The sequence below is a fragment of the Equus przewalskii genome, chromosome 17 (genome assembly GCF_037783145.1).
Source record: "Equus przewalskii isolate Varuska chromosome 17, EquPr2, whole genome shotgun sequence".
Lineage (NCBI taxonomy): Eukaryota > Metazoa > Chordata > Mammalia > Perissodactyla > Equidae > Equus > Equus przewalskii.
Genome location: NC_091847.1, coordinates 7,096,553 through 7,120,771, shown reverse-complemented (window position 1 = coordinate 7,120,771; position 24,219 = coordinate 7,096,553).

Below are 24,219 nucleotides of genomic sequence, written 5' to 3'. Positions count from 1 at the left end.
TCCTATTTCTCTGTATGTCTAGTGATTTGATTGCCTACTGGACATTGTATTAATATGCTCTAAAGTCTGTCATGTTTCTTGAGAGGGGTTTGGTTCTTGGTTTAGCAAGTAATTACTGTTTTATCACCTCAATCTTTAGCAGACTTGGTTTCAAGCCTTTTAGTCTGTCTCTATGAAAATTTCGAAGTGTCTGACAAGCTCCTCTAACTTGACACTACCAAAACTCAAAATTTTGTTTCTCTGGTTACAGTTTGGTTTGTAGATCTCACTCTAAGGCATGATTCTTACACTTAAGGTTCAGGTCTTTGCTTTGTTTTAGTTGGATAACAAGGATATTGAGGAGGGGTTAAAATAAGCTATGTATTCCTGCTGAGTGAGAACAAAATGTCCCCTAGCACTGTCTTTCCTCCAAGCACACTTGATCTCTGTTTTCTCATTAGCATTCTCAACTCCGTAGTAGCTGCTATTTGGAAAGCCTCAGTTAGCCTTTCTCTGTCCATGTTGAGCACTGCCCTCAGCTATAAACTTACAATAGCCCAGACATGAATATCTGGGGGCCCCTCTTTACTCAGCTCTGTCATCTGATGGCTACTTCAGCCTTTTCAAGTTGCAATGTCTGCATCCTCAGTCACTCAACGCACTCATAAATTGCAGGGATTCTAACTTTCCACTGCAGTCGGAAATTGCCCCAAAGCAGAGAGCTGTGTGATTATGGAATTGTTAAAATTTATAAAGGAAATCTTAAGTAAAATTGGAGTTGGGAAGGCTTATAGAGAGAGCTTTCATGCCCTACCACTCATTGTCAATTACCCCAAACAGGAAGACGTCTGTTACTGACCCCAACAGGAAGAAGCATCACTTACTGACCCCAGTAGGATAAAAGGTATCTTGCACTCCCAAATAGAAAATAAAACCAATTTATTGCTCCAGCAGGAGGAAGGAAGACTTTCTTCTTGCCCAGCAACAAGCCCAGCCAATGGAAAATGCTGCAGCTCACCCAATGTGGAGCCATTGTCACCTGAACTTTTCCTTTCCTCCAATGAACTTTCATTTTTTCCTTGCTGATGACTTCCTTTCTTTGTCCCAACCTCATTACTATGAAAGCCTTCCATGCTGTGTAACCCCTTGGAGTGTCTCTCTGCTTGCCAGAGGAATAGCTCCTTGATTCATGAATCATTTAATACAGTCAATTAGATCTTCAAATTTATTCCTCTTTTAACAGATTGGTGGCAGCAACTAGGTTTGAAGTGATCTTCCAACAACATTTAGGGACAACAAGAAACACAGTCATTGCACCTGTAAACCCTTTTGAGCTCATTGTCTTTCTTGCTGTTTCTAAGGGCCATTGGTAAGTTCCTCTTCGCTTGAGCTCTGCTCCGTCTTTGCATTTGAGCAGCTGATCTGATTGACTTTCCTTTGCCGGCCTTCGTTTCAGACTGCAATTCCCAAGATGCAGTAACATCTCTTGTTTACTGATGATTTTTTAAGCGGAAAACTCCAGCCCTTAATTCTATTCCCAGATTCTTATTAAAAATCAGCCCCCAGATTCCATGCTGGAAACTGTTGGTGGCAGCTAAAGTTCTCCATTTTATTTGGAATTTGTCAGCAGTCCCCATTCCTTGGGATTTGCTGGTAAAATCCATTTTGCCAGTTCAAGCTTCCATTGGAATTGGTGGTGCACAAAAGGCTTTCTTTTGGCCAGGATGTAGTAATGTCTCTTGCTTACTGCTGATGTATTAAGATACACAGGTTTATTATTCTTGTTTTGTGTAGATAAAGGCTAGCTAAAGAAATGAGATCCTTTATATCCAAAGAATTGAATATGCCACCTTTTGTCACACCTGTTTATTTTATGTTTAAAAACTATAGTCCTGGAAGGTGTAGATATCCAGAAATATGACAAAATTGTAGTAAAATTCACCTAGAATTACAATAGCCATTATGGGAAATGTTCCAATTAGATAAAATTGCTCATTTAAGTAATGCACTTGAGAGCAAAATATTCCAAGTAGAGCAGACAGAATGGGATATTTAACTGGTATGCAGAAGTATACAAAAGGGTTCAAGATTCTAAAATAGTTTCATTAAAAGGCTCCTTACAAAAAGCTAATGAAAAATTAAACAGATGAAAATGTACCTAAAACAAAAGATATAGGATGGATGTGACTATGGGCATGACTCCTGCTACCCTCTCTTGTCTTTTTTCACCCAAGTACTCACGTTTTACTAATTCTCTGTCTGAACTCTCCTTCTACTCTGAAGAGACTATTAAACAATCACATTTTAAAATAAAACTACCCAAAGCTGCTGATGAGCCCCCTCAGACGTCCTTCAATCCTTAGTCAAAGACTGAACTAAGATCTATAGTTAAAGAATTTTCTAAACCTAAGGAAACCACAGGCCTGGCTGAACTCAAGACTATAGCTGTGCATTTGGAAAGGACCCTGGAGCAAGATCACAAACAGAAATACATCAAGCTAATAGCTATTCAACTTCAACAGCTCCAAGGCAAGAGACTTAAAATAACACCAAGGCCTCCTGCATTACACTCCCCTAGGGGTCCATCTTCAAAATGCTGGTCCAAAGATCAATATCTCACTTATTATCAACTGGGACACTGGAAAAGAGATTGCCCTAGATGGTCCTGTGCAAGTTATTCTCAAATGCTGTCACATCTAACTCCAGGTGAGGGCCCCCAAATGGGCTCCTCCCGAAGTTGATGGGACTCTGAGGCATTCCCTGGAAAAGTGTTATGTTTTTTACCAAACCTCTTAATCTCAAGTTCATGTACCCAATGTTCAGTAAGCCAAACTCTGGGACTTTGGTGCTTAAAGATGGAGAAAGTTTTATTAGAATTGGCCAAGATGAGAAGGTGAGAACATGGGTTCTCTCAAATCTGCCTTAACAAGAGAAGAAGGCAAGGAGTTTTATAGAACTAAAGAATGTGGCAGGAGGAGTTTCAGAGAAACAAAAGGGTAATCAGTGTTTGTTTCACTCCGGATAAGCCCCTGGGAAATCCTGCTTCTGGGCCTCAAGGGCAGCTGGGGCCTGGTTATCTGGTGATCCTCGAAGGGAGTCTCTTTATTCTGTAAAACAAGCTCATAAATCCTTGTGACACTTGAGTTACCCCTCAGGTTAAACAAGAAAACAGCAAATTGACAAGATTAACTTCTTTTCATAACAAGGTCAAAAGGTAATCTTATTGAATATTTACAGTAGTGCTTGCTCAGGTACTGGGCTTCATGTTACTCTCTTAAGCAGACAAGGGGAAACTAAAGTTAAAATTAATGGGGTTATTTGACCTGTCAGAAATATTTACTCTTTCTCTTCGGTGAAAGCTGATATTTAAAAGGATTTAATAACTTTATGATTAGAAACTTAGCCAAATTGGAAACAGATATTCAGAGTCTGATAGGGCTTTTTTTTTTTTTTTTTTTTTTGCTTTCTCTCATACAGTAAATTAAAACTATGTACTTCGAGGGAAAGAAGAAAATTGGAGGTAAGGTAATTGGAAGGGCAGATCAGCCTTTTTATCATTCAGGCTGCAATCCACTTCTTTGGGGAACTGGAAACAATTGTCTTTGCCTTGAAAATCTCTGGAAGGTCAAAGGTATGGCTCTAAAAATTCAAAACCTACCCACCCTTTTGCCAAACCCTCAAATCTCACCTATTCTCCTCAAAATTCTTAGAAAAATCAGGACTTTGGAAACAGAATTGTCCTGCATTTAATCTGTACTTTTGTGGTGTAAATTTCCTATCCCTATCTTCTCTAGGACCTAACAGCCATTCTTTAAAATGGAAATGTTTCTCATCAGAAAGGGGAGAGATGTTTGGAAATTGGGCTAATAAAAAATCTTGAATGTCCTCTCCACAAATACTAGCAAAAACAAAAGCTATGAGATCTCTGTTTGCATCTGTTTGTTTGTGTGTATGTTCATATACATATAGTGAATGTGAGATTTTTCTACCTCTGGATCATATTGCTAAAATTGATTTCTAAAAGAGCTCTTTTTAGTTGCTTTGAAGACAAGGAGGGCAAGCACTTGAAGGGATTTGGCATTCTAAATTTCTCAGAAATATCAAAAGAAACCTAACCCAATTGTTCTTTCAAGTTCATGCGATCTAAGATAATTTTTAGTAAATAAAAGCTATTTTAAGTTTGTTGGTTTAATTAAAATAGACACATCTTTATAGTTCAGCATTAAATATAATACTTTTATTCTATCTAGGCTTACAAATTTGTCAACAAGAAAAATAACTCAGTATGATGAAATTTTCATAAGTAATCTAAACCTAATTGTTAATGATTAGGATTTTAGGCTGGTTAATTTTAAAACTGCAGATGAGAAGCAGGCTGCGAGGAGTGGAATTTGCTTGCCCTTTGTTGGGAGGCATTTGCATTTGTGGGCGGAACCTCCATCTGTGGAGATGCCTCTGTGCCAGGGGGAAGGGGGATGGCCTTGTCTCTGGAAACTCTTAATGGGGAAGGCAAGAACTTAAGTTGGTTACTGTCTGGCAACCTCATGTAACTGATTTAGAGTGGTGGCTTCTGGCCTTTGATTAATCTGATTTTATTCTTATCTAAAAGTTGTGGGACAACCCAATGGCCAGACCCCACCTGCACTGATACCATTTTAACTTTTTACATGTTCTTTCCTTTGTCTTGTAAAGAGATGACTCACATACCTATGCTTTAAATTTAGCCTTACTCTCCACTCATGTTGTCAGCAGAAGCGGCAACAGTAGCAGGGGCAGCAGCAGCTCCCCATGCCAGCAGCTTCTCTGACTGCCCATGGGTCCTGTCCCCATGCAGCAGCCCTGACTGACCATGGGTCCTGTCCCCATGCTATTCCACACTATTCTCTAAATAAAAGAGCACTACTGCCAGATATTGAGAGTCCAAGAAATCTTTCTTTCAACTCCTCTGCTCACTGACCCCGCATCATTAAGAGCAAGTAAATTAAAGTGGAATAAAATGTTTTTTAGATAAACTTTTCAAATGTTTCCAAAATCTTTTCAGCAACGTGAAACTTTAGAGTTTTGCTAAGTTAAATTAAATGATAGAGACTTGAATATCTAGGTCATTCCCTAGTAAGACAAAATATTGAAAATCACTTACTGAACATAGGTATATCGACTTTTGGCTTCTTATTTCAAAGAAACTAAAGATAAAATTGGACCTACTAGTAAATGTATCTCATGTCATGCTGAGAATTTTTCTATAAAAGGCATGTATTTCTAGAAATTATAAAAATTATAGAAAGAATTTATGTCTGCCAATCTACAGAACACTAATGTAAAAGGGAGTTTATAATTGCCTACTTATTAGTTGGGGTTAAAAATTCTAACCTGTGTAGTTTAATAGAATTAAAATGGGGAAGAAATTTTAGTATGGTCAAGACTGGATAAGATTGGAATCCTTATGTATGCTCTGTCTGTATAGGTATATAAGTGTTCTAGGAATTGTGTGAAATTCATAAAATCCTGATATATCTTGGTATAATGTTATCTGTCTTAATTCTAGTTATGTTAAAACGTTGTATGTCTCAGAGATAACCAAATTAATTTGTCACTTGCATTATAATGAACGATTTTTTATCTTTTGTCATTTATAGTTACTCTGATGCATTTGCAAAGATGCTTCATCTTCAAGAATATTCATAGAAAGGAAACTCATAAAACTGAACTAGGTCTTTGTCATCAAAATTTAGACTCACAGTAAAATGACTGAATCTAAGTATCAGGGAAATGTACTAGTTGACTTTTAGCAGCAATAGAATCTATAAAGATGGTAGCACATGTGGATGAAGTCCATTCTGTTTCTGCAAAAAATGACCCCTTGCTGCCAGACTTTTGCATTCCTGATGTCCTTGTAACACAGCAACAGTCTGCTCTTCAACCAGAGAAATTAAGATGGGTAGACAATGGCTGTAAATTAAATGAACAGCTGGGGCTATCAGAAACCCAAAACAGAAACTTGGTTCTTCCCAGCTCCCTGGCAAACCCCCTTTTTCAGTTTTTGCCTTCCTTCATCCACCATAGTGGATTTAAGATGACTCAAATTATGAATCAGCCTCGGAGGGGAGATTTCTACAAAATTGTAAAGCAGTCTACTAGCAACGTTGGATCCTGTTGCACATAGGTAAATGCCTCTGATGAGGTAGAAACCCAATTCATAAAATTAGGGAATAAGTTCATTGCCTATAACAAATTTCACCTGACAATCCATGGTCTTTTGATTTATTGAGCTGGTTACCTTCAGATCTGGTCTCGTTTAAAACCATTTTACACACTGGTTTTGTTAGGTTATTTTAATTATTCCCTCTATACTTATTGTTTGTTGAACCTTCGTAAAATGCTGTACTTAAAAAGACGATGCTGACTTAGTGCTTCGAGATGATATCCAACACTTACAGCCTTGACCTAATATAGGCTTTGAATAAGAAATGCCTGAGAGTCCTCCCTACTACTCTTCCTTGTTACTTAAATGTGACCTCAAGTAGTTTCCAGTCCATGCAATTTCCCTCTGACATGGGCCACAACACCCAGAAGAGGTCCTTCCTGGAACCAAAGGACAAAGACTACTGAATTTGGAAAATCGGACAGTTGATCAGCCATGCTTTTGGAGAAGATGTTGATCAAAAGGGGAAAACTGTTAAAATTAATAAAGGAAATCTCCACTAAAATTGGAGTTTGGAAGGCCTATAGAGGGAACTCTCATGCCTTACCACTCATTGTCAATTGTCCCATACAGGTCGACATCTACTGACCCCAACAGGAGGAGACATACTTTGCCCTCCTCAACAAGAAGTGCAACTACTTTACTGCTTCAGCAGGAGGCATGAAGCCTTTCTTCTTGCCCAACAACAAACCCAGCCAATGGAAAGCACCACAGCTCAGCCACTGAGAAGCTATGGTCACCTGGACTTTTACTTTCCTCCAATAAACTTTCACTTTTTCCTTGCTGATGACTTCCTTTCCATAAAAGCCTTCCAGGTTGTGTAACCCCTCAGAATCTCTCTGCTTGCCAGATGAGATGCTGCCTCATTCATGAATCATTTAAAAAAGCCAATTAGATCTTCAAATTTACTCAATTGAATTTGTGTTTTAATAGAATGAACCTCTTTTCTTCTTTCTCTCCCTTATACCTTCCCTTCCTTCCTTTCTTTCTTCTTTCCATCTGTCCTGTTTTCATAAGTTTAATGTAAAATCCTCAAAAGAAAACAGTATAGTACCTGAAACTTTTTATCATTAAATAAATTAACATGGATTTACTGAATGAGTGACTTGTTAATTGCATTGCACCATCCATTAATAATTAGAAGAATTTATCAAAGAATATTGATAGTTAAATTTCTTGAGAAAAAAATTACAAATGAAGCAAATGAGATTAGGTAAGTGATACTCTCAAGAAAAAAATACAGAGAAAATTAATTGGATTATGTTTTATTGAGGGGGAGTTGTGTCAAGGTCATTTGGATGTTGGGAAGTGACTAACTGGTCCCAAGGTAGGTGTCATGGACTTTGTTTGCAAGCCCTTAAAGAATCCTTACAGAATGTTAAGGGGTGGAGTAAAATGATACAGAAAACCACTTGGGATCATTCAATAGTGATTGAGTATGTAAAACCACATTGTTTTGGGTTATAAAATAATCTATATTTGCTGCCAGAAATTGTAAAATTAGTAAGAGAAAAATTGTCCCATTGTTGTCACTCATACAGGAATAGCCATGGTTAAAGTACTAGCATATATATCTTACAAAATTTTCTAATTTTTTTATAACAGAATTGTCATAATTTTGAGAAATTCCATCCAGCATTCTAGTATAACTTCTGGAGGATCATATTAATAGCTCTACAGCAAATGTTTTCATCGTGTTAACATTGAATTCAGTTTAGAACAATTACATAGAGTACACATAATTAAATAGATGCACCCTAGGGACTAGCACAGTGTTTAGTTGAAGATATTTAATTTAGTTCATTTTGAAATTTCTACAAACTAAAGGGCTGTATTTAGCTACAGTGATAAAATTTATCCATCTTTGATTTTTAATTTTCTCATGACTTGAAGCATTTGCTAAATTGTTCTTAAATATGCATGTAATATACTTTTTGTAGAAATGTATTTGAAAAATCAAACCCAAAAATGTTATAAGAAAAACAGCATTGCAACTCTAGCTATGTTACTCACTGCTGTGAACAATGTAATAATCTAGAAAAGAACATGAAACTCTTTTGCTAGGGCCTGATGTGTCATATAATAAGGAATATGGTAGAAATAGATAACAGCCCAGTTATTTCAAACATTCTTGTAAGGAAATAACCAAATGCAGAATATATTTCAAATTTAAATTCCACAATTATTTAAGCATCTAGGTCTACAAAAACTAAAGGTCTTTTCACAGAATGAAATGTCATTTTTAAAATATTTGCTCCTTCTAGGAGGAGATCCAAGATGGCGCCGTGAGTAGTCCTCTTTGTCTCTCCCCCTTCAAGTCTACAATTATTTGGACACTTATCACTTAACAAAGGATATCCAGACAGCATCTCAGGACGTCTGAGAGACCCACATGACTATACATCGGAAGGCGGACGGACTTTCCTCCTGGAGGATGTGGAAATAGGTGAAAACTCTCTGACCCTGACCGAACAGCCTAGTACCTGCGAGCGGCTTTCTTCCAACAGACGCCCCCAGAAGATCAACACACATCTAGGGCAGGAGTGAGCACACAAAAGAGGAGCGACGGTGGAAACAGGTGACCAGAACCCTACCTAAACCCCCCACAATTACTCCTAAACGCAGAGGGAAACTTTGGAGTTGCACACCTGGGCCCGCAGGGAGAGTCTCTCCCCGCCATTGGCAGGGAGATCCCGCCTGGTGTTCACAGTGCCCGGAGGGTCCCAGAGAGAGTCGCTGAGGGTACGGAGGTCCCCCAGCTGCCACTGCCTGCATGGTGGGGCTAGGGATTGCCGGAGATCTCCGAGCGGACTGGGGCTGGGTGAAGCTCAGGAGGCCGACTCCGCGCCCCGGAGGGGAAGCTCCAGAGTTCTGCCCGGGCAGCAGACAAAGCTCTCAGTCTGCCATTACCAGAGGGGCTACGCCCAGCATTCAACTGCGGGAAAGTCCCGGAGAGAATCCCAGAGGGCGGGGCAACCCCCAGCTGCCATTGCCTGCCCCGTGGGGCTAGGGATTGCCGGAGATCTCAGAGAGGACTGGGGCTGGGGGAAGCTCCAGAGGCCGGCTCTGTGCCCTGGAGGGGAAGATCCAGAGTTCTGCCTGGGCAGCAGACAAAGCTCTCTGTCTGCCATTAGCGGAGGGGCCATTCCCAGCATTCAACTCCGGGAAAGTCCCGGAGAGAATCCCAGAGGGCGAAGTGACCTCCAGCTGCTGTTGCCCGCCCTGTGGGGCTAGGGATTGCTGGAGATCTCAGAGAGGACTGGGGCTGGGTGAAGCTCCAGAGGCCCGCTCCACGCCCCAGAGAGGAAGCTCCAGAGTTCTGCCCGGGCAGCAGACAAAACTCTCTGTCTGCCATTAGTGGAGGGGCCACGCCCAGCATTCACAACTCCAGGAAGGTCCCGGAGGGAATCCCAGAGGGTGAGGTGACCCCAGGCTGCCATTGCCTGCCCTGCGGGGCTGGGGATTGCTGGAGATCTTGGAGATCTCGGAGAGGACTGGGGCTGGGTGAAGCTCCAGAGGCCAGCTCCACAGCCCAGAGGGGAAGCTCCAGGGTTCTGCCCGGGCAGCAGACTAAACTCTCGGTCTGCTATTAGCGGAGGGGCTACGCCCAGCATCCACAATACCGGGAGGGTCCCGCAGAGGAGAATATCAGGCAGGGCAGCAGCTGACCAGCTACCACTGAAATCAGGATCTCCGGCTATCACCCCAAGACAGGGCAAAGGGCTCCCCGAGTTCCTGGGGACAGGACTGGGGCTGGGGGAGTTCCAGCGACCCAGCTCCATAGCCTAGGGGGAACCCTACAGGCTCACAGCAGCCTCAGGGAAAGCCTCTGCACAGCACTAGTAGAAAGCACTCATCTGGCAGCCACAAGGCTGGAAGACCCCGGGACAAAAGTAGCATAGCTAGGTGAACTAACCACAGACTGTAGAAGATGCCAATAGCTCTCCTGCGACCCATAGTGCACAAGTGAGATTTTGTGGGTGCCGACAGCGACGGAGCGACAAATATAAGTGATCCCACCCCTGGCCGCTGGAAAAGCTCATAACACCATTGCAGACCCCAAGGAGGGAGCATGTCTAGGTGGGCTGCAACAGTAGGCACCAGCAGCCTGAAGCCCCCCTGTGACGGCCCCCACGGCAGAGGAGGGAATCCAAAGGACCACTGTGTCTATGAGGAGGGGCCCAGGCCCAGTTAGCAACTGCGGACAGGGTTCCTGGTTGGTGCAGTATAAACAGCTGCTCCCCCACCGCAGCAGCTGAAACAAGTGAAAGGAGCAACTAAACTCTATCTCTATGCAGAGGCACAAATCAACAACATCAAGCAATATGAAAAAATACATTAAATCTCCAGAACAGAAAGAAAGTAACAAATACACAGAAAACAATCCCAAAGAAAATGAGATATATAACCTAAATGATGATGACTTCAAAACAGCCATCATTAAAATACTCAATGAGTTAAGAGAGAATTCTGACCGACAACTCAATGAGTTCAGGAGCTATGTCACAAAAGAGTTTGATACGATAAAGAAGAACCAAACAGAAATATTGGAAATGAAGAACACAATAGAGGAAATTAAGAAAAATCGAGATGCTCTGAACAGTAGGGCCGATAATATGGAGGAAAGAATTAGCAATTTGGAAGATGGCAATATAGAATTGTTGCAGGCAGAGGAGGAGAGAGAAGCAAGACTAAAAAGAAATGAAGAAACTCTCTGAGAATTATCAGACACAATTAGGAGATGCAACGTAAGGATTATAGGTATACCAGAGAGAGAAGAGAAGGAGAAAGGGACAGAAAGCCTATTCAAAGAAATAATGGCTGAGAACTTCCCAAATCTGGTGAGAGAGATGGATCTTCAGGTGACAGAAGCCAATAGATCTCCAAACTTTATCAATGCAAGAAGACCAACTCCACGGCATATAGTAGTGAAGCTAGCAAAAGTCAACGACAAGGAGAAAATACTAAGGACAGCCAGACAAAAGAAACTAACCTACAAAGGAACCCCCATCAGGCTATCAGCAGATTTCTCAGCAGAAATTTTACAGGCTAGAAGAGAGTGGAATGATATATTCAAAAATCTACAGCCGAGAATTCTCTACCCAGCGAAAATATCCTTGAAATACGATGGAGAAATAAAAACTTTTGCAGATAAACAAAAATTAAGGGAGTTCATTGCCACAAAACCTCCTCTTCAGGAAATCCTCAGGAAAACCCCCATTCCTGAAAAATCCAAAAAAGGAAAGGGGCTACAAAACCAAGAGCAGAGGAGATAAGTAGAAGGACAACAACAGAGAGTAGCAGCTCTTCATCAGAACAGATTAAACCAAGGGACGAGAAACAAAGGAAATTGAAGAAAACCGGAAAACAAGACATCAAATGGTAGTGGTAGGCCCCCACATCTCAATAATCTCTCTAAATGTAAATGGATTGAACTCCCCAATCAAAAGACACAGAGTGGCAGGATGGATCAAAGAACAAGATCCAACAATACGCTGCCTCCAGGAAACACACCTCAGCCCCAAAGACAAGCACAGACTCAGAGTGAAGGGATGGAGAACAATACTCCAAGCTAATAATGAACAAAAGAAAGCAGGTGTCGCTATACTAATATCAGACAAGGTAGGCTTCAAAGCTAAACAGATAAAGAAAGACAAAGAGGGACAGTATATAATGATAAAAGGGGCTCTCCACCAAGAAGACATAACACTTATAAATATATATGCACCCAACACAGGAGCACCAAAATTTGTAAAGCAACTCTTAATAGAACTAAAAGAAGACATCAACAACAATACAATAATAGTAGGGGACCTCAACACAACATTAACACCAATGGACAGAACATCCAGACAGAAAATCAACAAGGAAATAATAGAATTAAATGAAAAATTAGACCAGATGGACTTAATAGATATGTATAGAACACTTCATCCAAAAGCAGCAGGTTACACATTCTTCTCAAGTGCACATGGAACATTCTCAAGGATTGACCATATTTTGGGAAACAAAGCAAACATCAATAAATACAAGAGAGTTGAAATAATATCAAGCATCTTTTCTGATCATAATGCTATGAAACTAGAAATGAACTACAAGAAAAAAGCAGAGAAAGGTGCAAAAATGTGGAGACTAAACAACACGCTTCTGAACAAACAATGGATCATTGAAGAAATTAAAGAAGAAATCAAATATTATCTGGAGACAAATGAAAATGAGAACACGACATACCAAATCATTTGGGATGCAGCAAAAGCAGTCCTAAGAGGGAAATTCATCGCAATACAGGCTCACCTCACTAAACAAGAAAAAGCTCACATAAGCAAACTCAAACGACACCTAACAGAACTAGAAAAAGAAGAACAAATAAAGCCCAAAGTCAGTAGAAGGAGGGAAGTAATAAAAATAAGAGCAGAAATAAACGATATTGAAACAAAAAAGACAATAGAAAGGATCAATGAAACAAAGAGTTAGTTCTTCGAAAGAATTAACAAAATTGACAAACCCTTAACCAGACTCACCAAGAAAAGAAGAGAGAAATCACAAATAAATAAAATTAGGAATGAGAGAGGAGAAATCACAACAGATACCAATGAAATACAAGAGATCATAAGAGAATACTATGAAAAACTATGCCAACAAATTGAACAACCTGGAAGAAATGGACAAATTCCTAGACTCCTACAATCTCCCCAAACTGAATCAGGAAGAAATGGAGAATCTGAATAGGCCAATCACAAGTAAGGAAATAGAAACGGTAATCAAAAACCTCCCCAAAAATAAGAGTCCAGGACCAGACGTTTTCTCTGGAGAATTCTACCAAACATTCAAACAAGACTTAATACCTATTCTTCTCAAACTGTTCCAGAAAATTGAGAAAGATGGAGTACTCCCTAACACATTCTATGAAGCCAACATCACTCTGATCCCCAAACCCGACAAGGACAACACAAAGAAGGAGAACTACAGGCCAATATCACTGATGAACATAGATGCAAAAATCCTCAACAAAATTTTGGCAAACCGAATACAGCAATACATCAAAAAGATTATACATCATGATCAAGTGGGATTCATACCAGGGACACAGGGATGGTTCAACATCCGCAAGTCAATCAACGTGATACACTACATCAACAAAATGAAAAACAAAAACTACATGATCATCTCAATAGATACAGAGAAAGCATTTGACAAGATCCAACACCCATTTATGATAAAAACCCTCAATAAAATGGGTATAGAAGGAAAGTACCTCAACATAATAAAGGCCATATATGACAGACACACAGCCAACATCATACTCAACGGACAAAAACTTAAAGCCATCCCGCTGAGGACAGGAACAAGACAAGGGTGCCCACTTTCACCACTCCTATTCAACATAGTACTGGAGGTGCTGGCCAGAGCAATTCGGCATGAAAAAGAAATAAAAGGAATCCAAATAGGTAACGAAGAAGTAAAACTCTCACTGTTTGCAGACGACGTGATCTTATATATAGAAAACCCCAAAGAATCCATAGAAAAACTATTAGAAATAATCAACAACTACAGCAAAGTAGCAGGGCATAAAATTAACGTGCATAAATCAGTAGCATTTCTATACACTAACAATGAACTAACAGAAAAAGAACTCAAGAACTCAATCCCATTCACAATCGCAACGAAAAGAATAAAATACCTTGGGATAAACTTAACCAAGGAAGTGAAGGATCTATAAGATGAAAACTACAAGACTTTCTTGAAAGAAATTGACGATGACATAAAGAGATGGAAAGACATTCCATGCACATGGATTGGAAGAATAAACATAGTTAAAATGTCCATACTACCTAAAGCAATCTACAGATTCAATGCTATCCCAATCACAATCCCAAGAACATTCTTCACAGAAATTGAACAAAGAATCCTAAAATTCATATGGGGCAACAAAAGACTGCGAATTGCTAAAGCAATCCTGAGCAAGAAAAACAAAGCCGGTGGAATCACAATCCCCGATTTCAAAAGATACTACAAAGCTACAGTGATCAAAACAGCACGGTACTGGTACAAAAACAGGTCCACAGATCAATGGAACAGAATTGAAAGCCCAGAGATAAAACCACACATCTATGGACAGCTAATCTTCGACAAAGGAGCAGAGGGCCTACAATGGAGAAAAGAAAGTCTCTTCAACAAATGGTGCTGGGAAAACTGGACAGCCACATGCAAAAGATTGAAAATTGACCATTCTTTTTCATCACACACCAAAATAAACTCAAAATGGATCAAAGACCTAAAGATGAGGCCTGAAACAATAAGTCTGTTAGAAGAGAATATAGGCAGTACACTCTTTGACATCAGTTTCAAAAGAATCTTTTTGGACACTATAACTCCTCAGTTGAGGGAAACAATAGAAATAATAAACAAATGGGACTTCATCAAACTAAAGAGCTTCTTCAAGGCAAGGGAAAACAGGATTGAAACAAAAGAACAGCTCATTAATTGGGAAAAAATATTTACAAGCCACTTATCCAACAAAGGGTTAATCTCCATAATATACAAAGAACTCACACGGCTTAACAACAGAAAAATAAACAACCCAATCAAAAAATGAGCAGAGGACACGAACAGACATTTCTCAAAAGAAGATATGAATATGGCCAATAGACACATGAAAAGATGTTCATCATCACTAATCATCAGGGAAATGCAAATCAAAACTACTCTAAGATATCATCTTACACCCATTAGATTGGCAAGAACATCCAAAACCAAGAGCGACAAATGTTGGAGAGGTTGTGGAGAAAAAGGAACCCTCATACACTGTTGGTGGGAATGCAAACTGGTACAGCCACTATGGAAAACAGTATGGAGATTTCTCAAAAAGTTAAAAATAGAAATACCCTATGACCCAGCCATCCCATTACTGGGTATCTATCCTAAGAACCTGAAATCAGAAATCTCAAGAGTCCGTTGCACCCCTATGTTCATCGCAGCATTATTTACAATAGCCAAGACATGGAACCAACCTACATGCCCAGAAACTGATGATTGGATAAAGAAGATGTGGTATATATACATAATGGAATACTACTCAGCCATAAAAAAAGACAAAATTGGCCCATTCACAACAACGTGGATGGACCTCGAGGGTATTATGTTAAGCGAAATAAGCCAGTCAGAGAAAGACGATCTCTATATGACTCCACTCATAGGTGGAAGTTAGTATATTGATAAGGAGATCTGATCGGTGGTTACCAGGGAAAAGGGGGGGTGGGGGGAGGGCACAAAGGGGGAAGTGGTGTACCCACAACATTACTAACAAAAATGTACAACTGAAATCTCACAAGGTTGTAATGTATCATAACATTAATAAAAAAAAAAAGAGAGAAAAAAAAATATTTGCTCCTTCTAAACAGTCTCAACCTTTTCTTCAGTATTTTCCATAGTGTGATAACTAAAGGCAATGAAAATAAGATCTTGCTTACATTAGTTCGAATTTTCCCTGGATTAAATAATCATTTAAAATGTGTAGGAAAACTTCTTCTAAAACTGCTGATAGAATATTCTTTCTGCCTGAGAAAAATACATTACTGCCTTGTGATAAGAAAAGGGATATGTGTTAAAAAGTTAATTTTTCCCCAATTAAAAAGCCAAACAACTAAGTTACTAAATAGCTAAGCTGCTAGATTAGAAAATAGAACTTTTTATATTCTCAGAGAAATAGTCCTGCACATTCACCAATTGAAGAAGTAGTAGAGATCTAGATAATGCCTTCTTCCGTTTGAAAAATATAAATGCAAACCAACTAAAGAACAATTAATCCCAATTCATGGAAAATGTTTTTCAGGGAGCATTGAAGGGAGGGTTAGGCATGAATGTAATAGTCATTTGTTCAAATGAATGTCTTCATGAGCCACTCAAAAATTTCACAGACAAGTCTTCCCTACGACCAATCAGCTACAAGCTATAGAAACACCTAAAACCAAAACTGAAAACGAAACAAAACAAAATAGAAAAGAACAAGCAAGCATAAAACAACACCATAGAAAAGCTTTCTCATGACTAAATGTCAAACGATGTTTCTATTTTAAAACAATTATCTTGACCTCCATTCTCATGGCTATGAAGGGTTTAATTTCCACCCCCTACTATTATCACTAATCTTGGTAAAAGTAGTTTTATGTAACAAATCCATGATGTTTTGTTGCTTGCATGCTCCTCTATTTGGGTGTCTGATATTGACCCTTCACATTTGAATATGGAAGGTCCCAGAAGACAGGCTCATTATTGATCAGGCCCATATAATACAGCTGAGTTCAATATTTTGCCTTGTGGATGGTTTTGTATAACCCATCTACAATGTAAAAGATAATTTTCCTGGAAAGAATTCATTGGACCATTTATATTTTTAAAAAATATCTCTTCCTGTGGACCAATGTGGGTGTATTTTAAAAGACGTCTGAACTAACTGAGCAGAAATAACTTACAAATAAGTCCTTTTGCATGATTGAAGCAATAAGTGATTGGAAAACTCTAGGTATAGATAACAATTTGAAGTAGAACTCTAATCACTAAACTTTAGTCTATATCTCCATTTATGACAGGTGTTTTCAAGCTGTAGCTCACAGGCCAAATCTGGGCATCACTGTTTCTGTAAATATAATTTAATTGGAACAGGTATACTCCCATTTGTTTGGATATTGTCTGTGTCTTCTTTTGCACTATAACAGTAGAATTGAGTGGTTGTAATAGAGATCATATGACCCACAAAGATTAAATTATTTATTATATTCCTTTTGAGAGAAAAATATTGCCAATCTTTGACATGATATTACCAGCTTAACAGTGACAACAAATGGGAGTCATAAAAGCCTCATGAAGTCCACAGACATATTTTGTTTGGCTGGATGATTTTGTTGTTATATTTTTTTGTTTTTATTTTCTATCATCACTTTTAAAAATTTTATTTATTTGAAGTATAATTGACATACACTATTCTATTAGTTTCAGGTGTACATCAAAGTGATTTGATATTTTATGCTTTATACATACTTTACAAAATGATCACCATAAGTCTAGTAACCCTCTGTCATCATATAAAGTTAATATAATATTTGGACTATATTACCTATGTTGTACCTTACATCCCCATGACTTATTTATTTTATAACTGAAAGTTTGAACCTCTTAATCCCCTTCACCTATTTCTCTTGCCTGCCAATCACTCCCCTCTCTAGGAATCACCAGTTTGTTTCCTGATCTGTGAATCTGTTTCTGTTTTGTTTTGTTGATTCATTTGTTTTGTTTCTTAAATTCCACATAAAGATGATATCATACAGTATTTTTCTTTCTCTGACTTATTCCACTTAGCATAATATCCTCTAGGTCCAACCATGTTGTCACAAACGGCAGGATTTCAGTTTTTTGTGACCCATATTCCATTGTGTATATATACCATATCTTCTTTATCTGTTCATTTATTTATGGATGCTTAAGTTCCATAGCTTGGCTATTGTAAATAAAGCTGCAATGAACATAAGGGTGCATATATTTCTTTGAATTAATGTTTTGATTTTTTTTTGGATAAATACTCAGAAGTAGAATTGCTGGATCATATTGTAGTTTTGCTTTTAATTTTTTTGACAAACTATCATACTGTTTTCCACAGTGGCTGCAGCAACTTACATTTCCTGCAACAGTATACAAAGTTCTCTTTTCTCCACGTCCTTACCGACACTTGTTGTTTTTTTTTTGTCTTTTTGATAACCATTCAGACAGGTGTGAGGTACTATCTCATTGTGCTTTTGATTTGCATTTCCCTGATGATTAGTGATGTTGATCGTCTTTTCATGTGCCTGTTGGCCATCTGTAAGTCTTCTTTGGAAAAATGTCTATTCAAGTCCTTTGCCCATTTTTTAATTGGGTTGTTGGGTTTTACGATATTATGTTTGTAAGTTCTTTATATATTTTGGATATTGGCCCCTTTTCAGATGTGTGATTGAAAATATCTTCTCCCACTTATCAGGTTGCATTTCTATTTTGCTGATGGTTTCCTTTGCTCTACAAAAGCTTTTTAGTTTAATGTAATCCCATTTGTTAATTTTGGCCTTTGTTATCCTTGCCTAGTGAGACAGATCCAAAATAATGTTGTTAAGACCAACTTTAAAGAGCTTATTGTCTATGTTTTCTTCTGAGAGTTTTATGGCTTTAAGTCTTACATTCAAGTTTTTAATCCATTTTGAATTTATTTCTGCATATAGTATAAGATAGTGGCCCAGTTTCACTCTTTTGCCTGAAGCTGTCCAATTTTCTCAACACCATTTATTGAAGAGATTGTCTTTTCCCTGTTGTGTATTCTTTCCTCCTTGCTCATAGATTAATTGACATGATATGCATTGGTTTATCTGGGCTTTCTCTTTTATTCCATTGATCTGTGTTTGTTTTTGTGCCAGTACCATAGTATTTTGTTTACTACAGATTTGCAGTATTTTTTGAAATCAGGAAGCATAATAACCCCAATTCTGTTCTTTATTCTCAAGGTTGCTTTGGCTATTTAGGGTCTCTTTTGAGTTCCATACAAATTTTAGGATTCTTTGTTCTAGTTCTGTGAAAAATGCCATTGGGTTTTTCTGTTTGTTTGTTTGTATTTTGGTGAGGAAGATTGGCTCTGAGCTAACATCTGTGCCAATCTTCCTCTATTTTATATGCAGGATGCTGCCACAGCATGGCTCAATGAGCAGTGTGTAGGTCTGAGCCTAGGATCCAAACCCGTGAGCCCTGGGCTGCCAAAGCAGAGCACATGAACTTAACCACTATGCTACCGGGCTGGCCACTGTCATTGGTATTTTGATGAGGATTTCCTTTAATCTGTAGATTGCTTTGAGTAGTGTAGACATTTCAACAATGTTAATTCTTCCAATCCATGAACATGGTATAACTTTCCATTTATTAGTGTTGTCTTCAATTTCTTCCAACAATGCCTTGTAGTTTTCAGAGAATAGACGTTTTACCTCCTTGTTTAAATTTATTCCTACATATTTTATTCTTTGTGATGCAATTATATATGAGATTGTTTTCTTAATTTCTCATTCTGAATAAAAGTGGTGAGAGAGGGCATCCATGTCTTCTTCCTGGTCCTTCTATAACCATGTTGTTGAGTTTTTATCAAAAATGGATGATAGGGGGCTGGGCCTGTGGCTGAGTGTTTAATTTCACATGCTCTGCTGTGGTGGCCCAGGGTTTTGCCAGTTCGGATCATGGGCACAGACATGACACCACTCATCAGGCCACGGTGAGGCAGCATCCCACATGCCACAACTAGAAAGACCCACAACTAAAAATACACAACTATGGGCTGGGGGGATTTGGGAAGAAAAAGCAGAAAAAGAAAAGATTGATAACAGTTGTTAGTTTAGGTGTCAATCTTTAAAACAAAAGAAAATGTATGATACATTTTGTGAAATGCTTTTTCTTTATCTATTGACATTATCATATGGTTTTTATCATTTGTTTTGTAAAGTGGCAATAGATTGTGAAAATAGCCTTAGGGATAGGTGGGCAGTGTCAAAAGTCTAGCATTTCTGTCACTCAAGTTGAAAAAAGGAGAAAGGAAGAGATAGGTACACAAAAAAGCATTAGAATAAACAATGGCTTAAAAGTTCTCAAATTTGGTAAAAGGAATAAATGTACAGATGCAAGAGGCTCAGAAAAAAACAAATAGAACAAAACCAATGATAGCCACACTCAGACACATGATAACCAAACTAACTAAAGCCAAATAAAGAAAAAAACCATGAAGCATCCAGAGAAAAACAACATATGACATATAAGTGAATGCTTAATATATATTTGCTTTTTTTCTTTCCAAACATTGTGTCACATCTTGGTTACTCAAAAATGAAAAAATAACTGCTTAATTACAAGTCTGAGATGTTCACTCTTTTAGAGATTTGTCATTTCAGGGCCTACAAGCAGGAGATGCCGAGATTAAATTAATAAGAGATATATTGAGGGAACATTGTGAAGGATAAAGTGAGAGGGATGAGGAGAAGGTGAATGGGACCTTCAGATCAGTTGCAGGGCTGACATCCATGAAAAGAAAGGGATATAACAAGGAATGAGTAGGAGATCTTCAGACTGCAGTACAGCTCTGAAAGTCTTGGCCTGGCGTGGGGGCTCCCTGTGCAAAGATTGCCTGATACATTGACTACCCTCATGCAGAAATTATCTGGCTCTAGTACTCATGCCATACTCAGTCACCGACTAGAAGTGGCCCAAAGGATCTGTGGCCTCAATGTGAAACTCACCGAAGATCTGAGGGTCAGGCATTCGGAGGCTGTCAGTCAAATCTCTTTCTCACAGCAGCTTCTCTTGGAGGGAGATCTGAGAAGCATAGCTTCGTGGCAACCATATGGACTTATTTCAAATATATGTACTCTTGTTGAGCAATATTGACATCCGATATCACATATCAATCATTAAACATTTCTTCTTTGATGTCTAAGCGTTTAGGCTTCTCCATCATAACAGTCTTATCTATGGAGAAAAGCCAAAGGAGTAGAAGATGGCTATTAATGGGAAGAAAATGGAACATTTTTACTTATTCATTTACTTTTCACTTACTTATTCATTTTTATTTCTTTGTCTGCATTCTACTATAAAATATAAGTACCATGGTGGCAAAGATCTTGCTGTTTTGGTCACCATTGCATCCCAGTATATACAATGGAGCCTAGACCATATGGAGCATTCATTTAGTATGTGTTAAGTGACTAAGTGACTGAATATGTATTATGTATTACCCCAAATTGAGTTCTTGGGAGATATCTTTAGGTCTGTGAAGTCTCAGAATGAAAATCACTTTTGTATCAGTGCTCCTGCAGCCTTATGTCCAGAGGGGTTGTAATGTATGACAGCAACCAGTACTGACTTTAAGAGCTCAGGCTTGGTGGAGAATTATTTTCGTAATTATTAAGATAGAGGGTTCAGAAGAAGTGGGTATTAATGTGTTAAATTTATTGAGCAGATACACAATGGACTAAAGAGTTGATACAAACTACCATGTTTTAATTCTGATGAAATCTCTGTAAATTTGAAAAACTGAATAGACTTTAACATTCAAAATAATGCCAGATGGAAGAGTGGGGTGGGGAGATATTTTGGGGCAACCTGTCAGTTTGATGTTCTTACATCACTTTATCCATCTATTCTTTAAAGCTTGCTCCCATTACACATGATATAGTGACTGCAGAAACAAAAGCAGTCGTATTATTCCTCAGAATCTTGAAAATCTAATGCCAAAATAAGTGAAAAATGAGTTTAGAGATTCTAAAACGTGTCATAAGTTGAAAGTGTGAATTCTTAGTTGTTTACTATTCACTTCATGGAAGTTTTTGTATCATTGGACATGTATAATTGTTTTCCTTGTTGTTACTTTTTCTTATTGCTACTTTTCATTATGGGTACATAAGTACAAAGCTATGCTGTTCTCAAGATCCAGTCTGTCTTTTTTTCTGTTTGTATAGTAAAATGGTATGACATACTCCTTATGTGATCTTTAGTCTGGATAACTTCTTATCCTGAGTAAAGTCTCTGAACCAGTCACCGGGGCTCACTACTTGCTGTGGAATTACTGGAGATATCTCATAGAGCAGCTTTAGTGGACACTCTTATGCAGGCACTAGCAGTTCTTAAGTGCAATAAAAAAAAAAAAACACAACGTCTAATGCATCACTTGACATCCCTCACAGACTACCATATCATATTATTTTCAATTATTTGGAGGTAATGTATACAATATTATATACCTTTAATGCTGTTAACCCTGCAATAGCTAAAGAGCTCAACAGAATACCGTTCTAGCCCAGAAAATATTCTGCATAATTGAAGTTTAATTATCTAAATAAATTTTTGTTCACCTCATTCACTTGAAATATTGCTAACATACCAGATTACATTATCTCTTCTAATTGGTAAAGATGCTTGGTAAAGTACCATTTCTTCTTTGACAACTGAAAATACTGAAGGATCTTCACGTCATTGGTCTGAACATCAGTTCTCTTTTTATATCACAAGAGATAATGACATAAAAGACACAGAATTGACTCAAGACTTACCAGAGGTCTACAGACTCCTTGAATAAGTTTTTCTTTTCTTTCCTGATAGCAGGCATCAGAAAAATATTAAATGTTCAAAATAGCTGAATTGTTGTAAAGAAATCAAAGATTTTAAAACAGTATGTTTAATTACCATATAGCACAGATTCAAAATAGGATTATTCTAAATGTTTCATTTAAAAATTAAAATAAGATTTGTTTTATACAATTTATAATTATTAACAATTTTTTAGATTCACATCTATTTTATATAATTTACTAAAACTGTATATGTTCTCAGGCTGTCCATTGAGAGAGGAAGTGTCAATTCAGGGCACCATCTAAATGTAGAGGCTTTATGAGGGCTCAGGAAATTAAAACCATCCAAGGAATTTGAAACTTCAAAAGACAATATACAGAGTCTGAAAATGTCCATATCTTGGTATGGTTGCATAACATTGCATCCTCTGGTGACTGATCATTGGAATTCACTACATTGAACTGAAATCACCACAGTTACTAGGCAATGCTAACATGTGTTAGATAATGTATGTATACAGTAGATTTCCCTTAAAATGATCCAATTCAGAGAAATTCAAGTTACCAAGAGTACCAGTAAGTATATAAAGGTGATCATTCGTTCATTCATTTAGCACTTATTGAGTATTCGTTGTATGTCAGATCTTCCAAAGATGAATGCTTAGACCTTAGAATAAAAGATACATAACTGTCCTTTTTCTCAGTGTTAGAATAAGTCCCATGATAAACAATCAAACAAATACTACAAAAAAAACATTAGACAGAGGATGACTGAAGTGTGAAGAATGTAGAAGGTGAGAGGACAACATGGAGGGATGTATCTCACGCTCAAATTATTTCCTATCAGGAGTTTGATTTTGAAAGATGATAATTGTCACCATGGAACAAATGGGGAAGAGCATTTCAAGAAGAAAGTTCAAATAGTTTGTTACAATAGGAGGAGTTAGGGTACAGTTGGAGAGGGGAGAGCTGTGAAAGTTGATGTGGTTAAAAGGATAAGATGATCTTAGGTCACGATAATACATTTAGACTCTACCTCTTGTGTAACGTTCAGAGTCTTTTTTTATCATTCTATATTACAGGATAGAGTCTCTCTCTCTCCTATCTTTATGTTTATGTCTATTTTACCTCTTTAATAACAGCTTTATTGAGATATATTTTACATACCCCCACACAATTTATCTACTTAAAGTGTGTAATTCAATGTTTTAAATGCAGTCATAGAGTTGTGAAACCATCACCACAATCAAATTTGGAACATTTTCTTGAATCCAAAAAGAAAATCTGAGCATACTGGCAATCACTCCTTCTATTTCTCCCCAACTGCTCCTACCCTGGGCAACCATGAATCTATTTTATGTATTTATAGATTATCATATCCTGGACATTTCATATAAAAGTACAAATATTCCTGGACTTATGTTGTAGCTATGTCCTGATAAACCCATCCTAAGTTGAAAATATCGTAAGTCAAAAATACATTTAATACACCTAACCTACTGAACATCATTACTTAGCCTAGCCTACTTTAAATGAGCCTGGGACACTTACATTAGCATACCATTGGGCAAAATTATCTAATACAAAGCCTATTTTACAATAAAGTGTTGAGTATCTCATGTAATTTATTGAATACTCTACTGAAAGAGAAAAAGAAAATGGCTGTCCTGGTGCAGAGAGGTTGTAAGTATCTTAGTTGTTTACCCTCATGGTCACGTGGCTGACTGGGAGCTGCCACTGGCTGCCACTGCCCAGAGTCACAAGACAGCATCCTACCGCATATCACTAAGCCAACAAAAGACGAAAATTCAAAATTCGAAGTACATTTTCTACTAAACGCTTACTGCTTTTGCATCATTGTAAAGTCAAAAAATCTCAAATCAAACCGTCATAAGTTGAGGACCCTCTGTAATCATAAAA